This window comes from Asterias rubens, chromosome 7 (assembly GCF_902459465.1).
Source record: "Asterias rubens chromosome 7, eAstRub1.3, whole genome shotgun sequence".
In the NCBI taxonomy this organism is placed as follows: Eukaryota; Metazoa; Echinodermata; class Asteroidea; order Forcipulatida; family Asteriidae; genus Asterias; species Asterias rubens.
This window is the reverse complement of record NC_047068.1, coordinates 17,500,413-17,511,738: the sequence shown is the minus strand read 5'-3', so window position 1 is coordinate 17,511,738 and position 11,326 is coordinate 17,500,413. Positions and strand designations below refer to the sequence as shown.

At 39.8% G+C, this 11,326-nt stretch overlaps 1 pseudogene; it reads left to right on the top strand.

Moving 5' to 3' along the window:
- Positions 1 to 378: 378 nt before the first annotated feature.
- Positions 379 to 11,086, top strand: LOC117293030 (annotated as a pseudogene).
- The last annotated feature ends 240 nt before the right edge of the window (positions 11,087 to 11,326 follow it).

Genomic DNA, 11,326 nt, shown 5'->3' with positions numbered 1-11,326 from the left:
TACACCTTGTTAACCATGGTGCTATAAAAGAATAGGTCTCATACTTCATTATAGAGGTTCCACATACCTTGCAGGAAATAAAAGTGAGCGCTTTGATATACTACATGTATACTATACTATACTACAAAGGCATTAATAAAGCGCTCTTACAAAAAATGTATCACAGTGCTTTACAAAGAAAGAACAAAGTAAAAACAAGATATGCCCCTAGAGGTGTGATAAAGCGCCATATAAGAACCAATTACTGGGGTTTTTATTTATTGTTATTCTACTCTGTATTTAGGAGTGATTTTTTTTTTATTTATTTCTTTTTTAGGATGGGCTCAATGTCCGGTGAATCCTCCAGTTTGGAACGGCTTTCCTTCCCAGAGTAAGAGGAAGAAGGAGAAGGATCAGAAGAGCACGATGGCTGCAGATGGTGACACTCTGATTGAAGAAGAGACTTCTAAAACAGGCTCGGTAAGGCAGGAATGAAGCTATTGTATTTATTTGCACACTTTGCTGCCCTCCTACATGTACATTTACACATTTAACAAAGTTTGTTAATTATTTTCAAATTATAAGTAGTTTACAGTAATACATACTTAGGATATGACAACAAATGAAAGTTCACAATGATTTAGATAGTTATATATATATTAGGAAGCTTAAAGTAGGATAACAATTAGGTTAAGGTGAAGCAGAGGCTAAGCTTGGGCGATATCACGATATTATCGAATATCGCGATATTAATTTGGAAACGATTTCGATATCGGATGGATTTGGTTTTAATCGAAATATCGATATATCGCGATATATCGCGATAATCGCGATATATCGCGATACCGATTAAATATCGCGATGTATTTGCTAGCTGAGACATCTCGCACCCCATAGGTTTGGAGTAAAACCAGAAGAATAGGTCATTAGAACACCTCTCTTATGCTTTGACTGTCTCTTCTACAACTTTCACTTGGAGTTTGAAGACTGATGATGTCAAATTTAATTAATCGCGATTATATCGAATATCGCGATATATTGTCGGCGATATATCGTAAATAATCGATATCGCCCAAGCTTAGCAGAGGCTTTTGTGCCTTTTGTGAATTCTGAGACCCAATTATGTAGCACCCTAAAAGGGTTTACAAGGTGCTATGGCGCATACAGCAGCCACAGCCAGGAACATCGTGGCGAACCCCTTTTCTTTTCAATAAGTGCACTGGGTTCTTTTACATGCGTTACACAACACATGGGACCAACGGCTTTACGTTCCATCCGAAGGTCGAAGCAATGGTTAAGTGTTTTGCTTAAAGCCATTAGACCCTTTCGGTAAACAGTATTATCCAAGGCCAACACTTCGTGTATCACAACTTCGATATAAAATAACAAACCGTGAAAATTTAGGCTCAATCGGTCATCGGAGTCGGGAGAAAATAACGGGAAAACCCACCCTTGTACCTGCACGTTCTGCCGTGTCATGACATGTGTTTAAAATAATCCGTAATTCTCGATATCGAGAATTTATATGTTTTACTGTTTTCTCACAAAGTAAAGTATTTCATGGAATAATATTTCAAGAGAAGTCTTTCACCACTACCTTCTGTAAACCCTGTAAGTTATTTGTAAATCTGTGAACTTTTTTTTTTTTTTTTTTTACCGAAAGTGTATAATGGCTTTAAGGACACAAGTATCACGGCTGGGGATTCGAACCCACACTCTGCTGATCAGAAACCCAGAGTTTGAAACACAAAGCAGAAATGAGATTCAGGACTTCAGTGCTCTTTGTAGCAAGGGTCAAGACCCGGACTCAAACCCACACTCTGCTGATCAGAAACACCAGAGTTTGAAACACAAAGCAGAAATGAGATTCAGGACTTCAGTGCTCTTTGTAGCAAGGGTCAAGACCCGGACTCAAACCCACACTCTGCTGATCAGAAACATCAGAGTTTGAAACACAAAGCAGAAATGAGATTCAGGACTTCAGTGCTCTTTGTAGCAAGGGTCAAGACCCGGACTCAAACCCACACTCTGCTGATCAGAAACATCAGAGTTTGAAACACAAAGCAGAAATGAGATTCAGGACTTCAGTGCTCTTTGTAGCAAGGGTCAAGACCCAGACTCAAACCCACACTCTGCTGATCAGAAACATCAGAGTTTGAAACACAAAGCAGAAATGAGATTCAGGACTTCAGTGCTCTTTGTATCAAGGGTCAAGACCCGGACTCAAACCCACACTCTGCTGATCAGAAACATCAGAGTTTGAGTGCTTTGAAGTGCAAGGTTTTCTCAAAATGCGTTATACTATCTAAAGCTGCTGTACTTCCTACCCAGTGAGTTTTTAATGCCATTAATTTTCATTAAAGGCAGTGGACACTATTGGTAACTATTCAAAATAATTATTATCATAAAACCTTTCTTGATTGCAAGTAATGGGGAGAGGTTGATAGTATAAAATATTGTGAGAAACAGCTCCCTCTGAAGTGTCGTATTTTTCAAGAAAGAAGTAGTTTTTTCGAATTTGATTTCGAGACCTCAGATTTAGAATTTAAGGTCTCAAAATCAAGCATCTGAAAGCACACAACTTTGTGTGACCATGATGTGACCAGTGCCGGTTTTTTTCTTCTTTTATTAATATCTCGCAACTTGGACGACCGATTGAGCTCAAATTTTCACAGGTTTTGTTATTTTATGCATATGTTGAGATACACCAACTGTGTTGACTAGTCTTTGACAGTTACCAATAGTGTCTAGTGACATTAACATATATCATTTAATGTCCCCATGTAGGTGAACTTCTCTGTCTTTACTACATACATCCGAGCTGTCAACACCTTCCTTTTCCTGCTAGTTATACTCTTCTATTCTTTGTACAACGCGGCCTCCGTCCTTTCCAATGTTTGGCTAAACAAATGGAGCAGTGAAGTACCCATTAATGGCACGTTGCCGACAAGCGTACGAGACAAGTACCTTCTGGTTTATGGTGGCATTGGACTAACTCAGGGTAAGTATTTAGGTGGTGGTCCAGTGGTTAGACTGCAGGACTTGCAATCACAAGGTTGTGGGTTCGGAACCGCTGATTTCACAATGACTAGAATAAGTGTTGTCGACTAGTACTGAATACAAATTTCTTGTGCAAGTTATAATCATACATTTTAAATCAATGAGAGAGATTGGTTGTTGCCAGCATGGCGGTTATTAATACTTAATACAATTATTGGTTTGTTAAAACGATGCAGCCCAAAGGTTGAATTGCACACATCAAAAATAAAAGGCAGGGGTTGCCCTTAACTTTTTGTTTAACTGGCTAGCAGGACCAGTTGGCTCGATTTTCCACTGGTCCGCCATGTTTTTGACTGGTCCGTCAATTTTTTTAAACCAATAGTATACTGTTGTATACCAACTGATACATTATCTCGATTTTGATCGTCCCTATTTCAATATGAATTGCAACATCAACTTAACTGCACTGGAAGCCATACTTTATTTATGTGAACCAAGTTATTGTGTTGTAAGGGGGGTTCATTAATTTGAGAGCCTTTTTTTCTTTAAAAATGTAATAATAATAATAATAAATGTAATAATAATAATTATTAATTGATTTAAAAACAGGTCAGAATATTTTTCAGAGCTCAATTTTCGCTGAGTTCAATTGACGGGAAGATCATCTAAACAACAAGCAAACATTTGATAGATTAAATTTGCATCGGGGATTGAGAACATTAATTTTTTTGGTTTTACCCATATACACCCATGCGTGAAGGACTGTAATACTCGGTATATTCTTGAGTTCTGCGAAAAAAATCACAGGCATATTACTGGGGTGGGATGTGAACCCACGACCCTTCAAGCAAACATTTGTGTAATTTCTTCCGCAGGTGCAATGCTGCTCATAGCTGCCCTCCTTCTGACTTTCGGAGCCCTCCATGCAGCCCAGAGGCTCTACTGTCAACTACTCACTACTGTACTCCATGCCCCAATGTCCTTCTTCGACACCACTCCGATGGGACGTATCCTTAACCGTTTCAGCAAAGACACCTACATGATCGATGACGTCATCCCCACCAGCCTGTCAACGTTTATCGCGGCCGTGATCCGTATCCTCGCAACACTAATAATCATCACGCTCAGTACGCCTGCTTTTGCTGCCGTCATACTGCCAGTGGCTGTGGTGTATTACTTGGTACAGGTAAGAAGGTTTCACATCGTTAGTTCAGAGAACCATTTGCTGAATCTACCCAATTTGTAAGTTTTAATGTCAAACAAATTTGGTCAAAGAGGGTTCCTTGATAATCATTTATATCCCCTTGCCAGAGATTGATGTACCATAGTAGATCCAGAGACTGTGCTTTTAGGATGGTATGGTTGGTTTGTGCGTAGAGCTTTTGCTTCTCACCACCTGGTTCAATTCCCTGCTATGGCCATTCAAAGTAGACTTAAGTCCTTTTCCACAAGGAATTTTCTCCGGCCAAACGCTAACATATTGACGGTAAATGATGTGAAAGCAAAGGTGGTTTTGGAAGATGGTTGTAACCCCCAATAATTTCACATAGATAACAATGCATACATTGTATATTCCTACAGAGATTCTACATTGCCACGTCACGCCAACTGAAGAGGTTAGAGTCCGTGACCAGATCACCAATCTATTCACACTTCTCTGAGACTGTGGCCGGAACCAGCTCCATTCGAGCGTACCGCCGCTCCGAGTTCTTCATACATCAAAATGAAACGCTTATAGATAACAACCAGTTAACTTACTATCCAAACCTCGTTTCAAACAGGTAATATTAATATCAAGTAATAATCCTCAAGGGAAACTGACTGGGTAAATTGTAAATTACTTTGGGACAAAAGTGCCATGGGATTCCAACCCGCATTCTGATGACTCGGCCATCAGAACTTGAGTCCAGGTGCCAGACCGATCGGCCACCAAATGGTACAAAGAAAAGTGCAAGAATAGCACATCCTTCTTCGCCTTACCACTCACACATCTGTTATGTCCATGTAATTCCTTTTTCAAATATAGATTTTTAATCTTTTGATTGGATCGTGAACAAGCCAGTAGTGCTGCTGACTGCCACCGGCAGATTAATTGCTCGTCCATTAAGTTAAATGGCCTAATAAATAAAAATGTGAACACACTCACTGAAAAGGATGTATAGTTTCAAGTTTTTGATTATTTTTTGCAGTACCTGAAGTCTAATCCTTTCCATTTATGATTCACTCCTGGACAGATGGATGGCGCTACGTCTTGAGTTCCTAGGCAACTCTCTGATCCTGTCTGCTGCCCTCTTTGCTGTGATTGGTCGTAATTACCTCAGCCCTGGCGTTGTGGGTCTTTCATTGTCGTTACGCTCTGCAGGTGAATGTAGTAACTTTAAAAAAAATATATATATATATAATCGGCTGTTGCAAACTGTTTACCAACCAAAAGGACGTATGTTATAAATGAAAACAAAAACAGTTAATGGCCTGACATTTCGACCTAAGTAGAGTTTTTCTTGCAAATAATGTGTGTGTTGTGTTCATATTGCAATTGAGAAAGACTCTGCAAATATGTCAGGCCATTAACTTTTTTACTGTAACAAAAGGGGTAGTTTTGTTTCTTGTGATTTGTCAGGATTTTTCCCTGCTATGTCAGATTTTCATGAAAGAGGCAAACTGCAATCACAGAGATAAAAAGACTTGGCTCTTGTTATGACAAGACCTTCAGATATCTATTTGAAATGATGTATACAGTCTGTAAACCACTAACATTCTGTACTTCCAGACAGCTTCATTTCATCACCAAGAAGAAATTGTTTTCCAATTGTCAGGATGTTAGTTTTCATACGATGTCATTCGTGCACATTGCATCTGCAATTCCTCCCGTTTGTTACCTGTTGTTTATCGTTGTGTATAGATAACTGGTGCTTGACATGGTTAGTCCATGTGATGTGTGAATTGGAGACAATATCGTTGCTGTGGAGAGAGTCAAGGAGTATACAGAGATCAAGACAGAGGTATGGCTACAGCTAGTTTCCTTTTAAGAGTGTTTTAAGAGTTGTTTTGCCATGGCATCTGTTGCCCCCGTCTTGGCCTTAATGCCCCTTTAAAAGTTTCCCATAAACCTGAAGGTTTTCCAATGGAAGTATACTTTGCAAAATGAAAATGAAAGCAGCCAGCAATGGTCATTGCCAGATTGTCGACACCCACATGTCCATCAACATCCTCGAGTCTCTCCCTCCATGTTGCGATTAACCATCATTAACGTGTCTCAGTATTAGCAGAATGCACTCGGGCGATGGAAGGTGCAAAAAAGGAACATGCAGAAGTGTGGGTATTCTAAAGCTGCTGCAGAGTGCGAGTGCAGACAAAGTAACCCAACCATAGACCTTTATCATGCTCTCACCATCTTGTCATGCTCCCTGTTTCCATAACAGTAATGAATGCTAACATTCATTGCGCAAACGTGGCACCAGGTTATTATTTCGTCCAGCCTCAGTTTGGTTACAATGAGTTGGAATGGAGTAAAATCAAGATGGCCACACCGTGATCAAGGTCTATAGACCACCTCCTGAACTGTGGCTAGCTGCGCCATGGAACACCTGCACCATGGAGGACTTTGCAGGGACCAATGACAAGTTGCCCACTGTTGACAAGCACTTGTGTGTGATGACACAAAATGATGATAACTTGGATTTGTTTGTAACTTTTGATGACAAACGTTATCCTTTTCCTTATCTTTAGGCTGCAGAGATTATTCCTGATAATAGACCAGACAAGGAATGGCCAACAAGAGGAGAGGTTAAGATAAATGAGTATTGTGTCCGCTATCGAGATGGATTGGATCTTGTACTCAAGGGAATCTCTTGTAACTTCAAACCAAAGGAAAAGGTTGGTACATGTTTGCCCTCTACAAAGTAGAAGAGCTTGTGGTCATGGTCGCTCCGGCTTAATTTTTTACAACAAAGACTGATCTGCTGTCTCAAGGGAATTCCCCATTGACTTGTACACAAACGAGCCTTAGTCTGTCATGCACTAGCATTGTTTGACACACCTGACCCTACTCATGTAAAATATTCACTGGTCTGCCCCTGGAATGGTGAAACACAATCTCTAGACTAGGCCTGGGCGAATAATTTGAATATCCGGTTAATGGTGAATAGGTTTTCCTATCCGTAACCGCGAATGCCTTTGCAAGGGCCGCGAATACTATTACAACCAAGTAACCGGATATTCCGGGGGCAACAACTGATAGAAATATTTTGTCTGAACCCTTATGAAACTTCCATTAAGACAGCATAAAACAACATAAATTAAGTATTTAACTATGCTCACGTCCGTGAAGAGTTAAAACAATGACATTTCTGACGTAATTTGTTCAAAGATTATGAAAGTTTTCCTTCACCAAGAGTCAATCACGAACAACAGAAAAAATAATATTAATCCGCCCATAAGATCTGATTCACAAACGAACAGCGCCCTCTAGCTTTTTTTTTTTTTCTTTCTTTAATAGCGCCCTCTAGCGGTGGCAAAGAGGTATTCGAATATCGGGTTAATTTCGGATAGTTGGCCAGCGGTTAACCGAATACCAAACTTCACTATTCGCCCAGCACTACTCTAGACTATCTGGAATTCTGTGGTGTATGACTAATATTATATTGAGTGAATTGAGCCGGTACATGACTAGTTTTGAGCATTGCCAGTTGTCAAATGGCAGGGTTTTATTGTAACCTCCCAAAGGGACTTTTGTGCACTTACGGGGTAAGAACTTTCATTAAATGTTGGTTTCTATGTTTTCTTTCAAGATCGGCATTGTTGGTCGAACTGGTGCTGGCAAGTCTTCTCTCACCCTCTCTTTGTTCCGCATCTTGGAGGCAGCTGGAGGCTCAATCAAGATTGACGATGTAGATATCTCAACCATTGGACTTCAAGATCTTAGATCACGCATCACCATCATTCCTCAGGTGAGATACAATGTTTTTAAGACAAGTGGTGTTTGAAGCTTTGCATGATGTGGAACATAAGAAGTAACTATAATTAAGAAGATAGCATTAGCTGTTGCAAACTGCTTACCAAAAGAACCTATGGTATAAAGTGCAAAAAATAGTTAACAGCCTGACGTTTCTATAAGTATGAACTGGTAACTTATGGTGCAACCATGTGTAAATCTCTCTTAGACGGTGTTATTATGAATTGAAGTGTAGAGTGTCCTTAACAACATCCTTAAAAAACAGTTGTAGACAGAGCCCAAGTCTATTGTAGGGATACCAACTCCCAGTCATCCTAAAAAAGTCGCCCTTTATTTCAACCCCAAAAATTAAAACTTTTAAAGAAGTCTTATCCTGCTTCAATCGATTTACACTATGTTCTTATTTCTACAGGACCCCAGTGTTGTTTGCTGGTACCTTGCGTATGAACCTTGACCCCTTTACCAGTATTCCGATGATGCATATGGGATGCCCTGCGACACTCCCACCTTTACTCGTTCGTTGCGGCATTGACAGAAAAACTTGAGTATGAGTGCACTGAAGGAGGAGAAATCTAAGGTAAGGGAAAAAAAATTGATTGGTCAGTGAATTGGAATGCTTCCAATTATTATATATGAGTTTTCTCACAAATTACGTTAGTTCAGAGGGAGCTGATTCTCACAATGTTTTATACTTTAAACAGCTCTTTTCTTTTATGCTATCAATTATTTTGAGTAAATACCACTAGTGTCTAGTGCCTTTAAGCAACTATTTGAAATTAGGCCCTGAGCCATTCTTTTAGATTGAGACTGAGCTACATGTACAGCATAGTCGTTGTAGATAATATTACCAAGACCAATGGACAATGGTTACACAGGGAGCCTGTTTAATGGAGCAGGTGTTTTGAGGATGAGACAAGCTAAGATGAGACGATCAAATTTGATTGGTCAGTGAACTGAAATGCATGGAACTGATTGGTCAGTCCTTTATATCTTGTTTTGTTGATCATGTTTTGTAGTCTTGGTCAGCTGTCAGTTGATCTGTCTTGCTCGTGCTCTGCTCCGTAAAACCAAGATTCTAGTCCTGGATGAAGCCACAGCTGCAGTGGATCTAGAGACGGATGACTTGATCCAAGCAACGATTCGTACTGAGTTTGAAGATTGTACCGTCATCACCATTGCACATAGACTCAACACCATCATGGACAGCTCAAGGTAATCACAATTCTATTTTACTGTGTGTAGACATTTTAGTCATAACATTTCATTTTAATGTGTAAACTCACTCTTTGGTAAACAATAAATAAAAAATCTACTTCAAGGTAAAGTAGTAGTCCAGGCCGATTTTCTACCTTCCAGCCAGGTAGTATAATATGAACCAAGACAGTTTTCTTTAGAACAAATCTACCCAGCAAGTAGATACACACATCATTGGTGTTTACTGCAAACAAAATATATAAAGTTTGAAACTGTTGGTGTATATTATGGAACTGGCCTCTTGTAACCAAACATCGCTGTCGCAGAGCCAATAAGAAGCAGATAGAGTGTGAGCAAAGGGCAAGCCGATCAACAAATTTACTCATGTTTTCTAATGGGGCCATGATTGCTAAAGTGCAAGCTTCAGGCATGATGCCAGGTTTATAACAAACTGTTCATGCTAAGGGGGCCATGCATAAGGTTGAATGGACTTTTAACTGTGCTCTTTCTCTGTGATATTTGAACCACCTTATCATTAGCAGTGTCTCCGCTCAATGCACAGTGGACAATATTTTGATTTAAGCCCGGTTCATACTTCCTGCAAATAAGAATGCGATATGATTGTTGACGTCACAAATTCGCAGCAAAATTCGCACTGAGTTGAGTTGAGCTCAACTCACTTGCAAATAGCGCTGTGAAAGGAGGGTTGTGACGTCAAATTCACGTCAAACTCACTTGCATTCGCAGGAAGTATCAACAGGGATTCACTCTAGGGGAAATTTGTGCTGGGTGGCACAATGTATTTTGCTCAGAGTGCTGGGCAAAGTTGTGAGTCCTGGGCAGGCTTGCACAGTACCATCCACAGTGGCTACAATACAGCAGTGGTGAGGAGTAACTGTTGTTAGTAATCGGGGTACAAACATATGTACATAAATCTCTTTTGGAAGGAGTGCTGGCTTGGTCGTTAGATAATGGCTTTCTAATTTCTTGATTGTGTTTTCTTTGCATAGGATATTGGTGCTGGATGCAGGAAAGATAGCCGAGTTTGACACACCAGCTCGCCTCCTACACCGTGAAGGTCTCTTCTACACTATGGCTAAAGCCGCCGGCCTTACATGAAGAGAGACAGAAACCAGGTCACTGACGAAGATAACTGACGAAGACTGTTTGGGTCTGCCACAGAATGGTGTTTGTATTACATAACCTTCATATTCTGTTTTGTATTGATTTATCTAATTTCTATGATCGAGTCCATTTGCCTGAATTGAAATAGTCAGTGAAGCTTCATTTAAAATTATTTAACTTTAATCTTGATGAGGGGACAACAAGTTTTAAAGATTCAATTGGGTTTTCTTTGTTTCAAAATATTGTGGATTTTTTTTCCTGCAAAAGTATTTATATTCCAACATGATTTTAACCATGGGAAGGTTCATGGTTTAAAACGAAATGTTTTTATTTCCACTTTTTACGTCCACATATCTTATTATGTGTGAAGAAGGTAATAAGTGTTTAAGAAATAAAGACGCATCATTTCTTTTGCAGACTTAATATTTTATTTTTTTTTTAGATTTATACCAAAAAAAGAACAAAAGTGGCAACCCAACTTAAGGTATTGAATTAATTACCCGTCTGAATTACCAGAAGTTAAGGTGTGCTTGTTTGTATTTAGTTTGGATTTTGTCCATTATTTTTTTAGATGGTCACAAATAGTTTTCAGAGTCGTGTAAATGAGTTGAAGGCATTACAAATTTCAAATGTATTAAATGTACCATCATGTTGTGATTTCTCTGAGCACTTTAACATAATGCGCATCTTCAATTTTCTGCCATTTGCAAGGATGAGTGTATGTTAGTGTGCTGCAGGTCCTATACCTACATTGGGTGCTTTCGTTTAGCTTCCCTGGGTCGACCTGGTAAGCCAACAGTGTGTTCGAATAGCTTTGACGTCATTCCAGGGGCTCACCCAGGTCAGCCCCCAGTGCCCTGCTTGTGGAGTGGGTCAGTTGGGGGCTGGCCCCAGGTGCATGACGTTACCCCACGAGAGGGTGAGTGATCGTTATTTAAGCACTTGTCAGGGGCTCACCCAAGTGAGCACCGCGGGGTCGACCTGGGGAAGCTAATCGAACGGACCCATTAAACATGATACATGGCGATTAAAAAAAAATACAGTTATCAACTATTGTTTTGAACTAACTTCTTT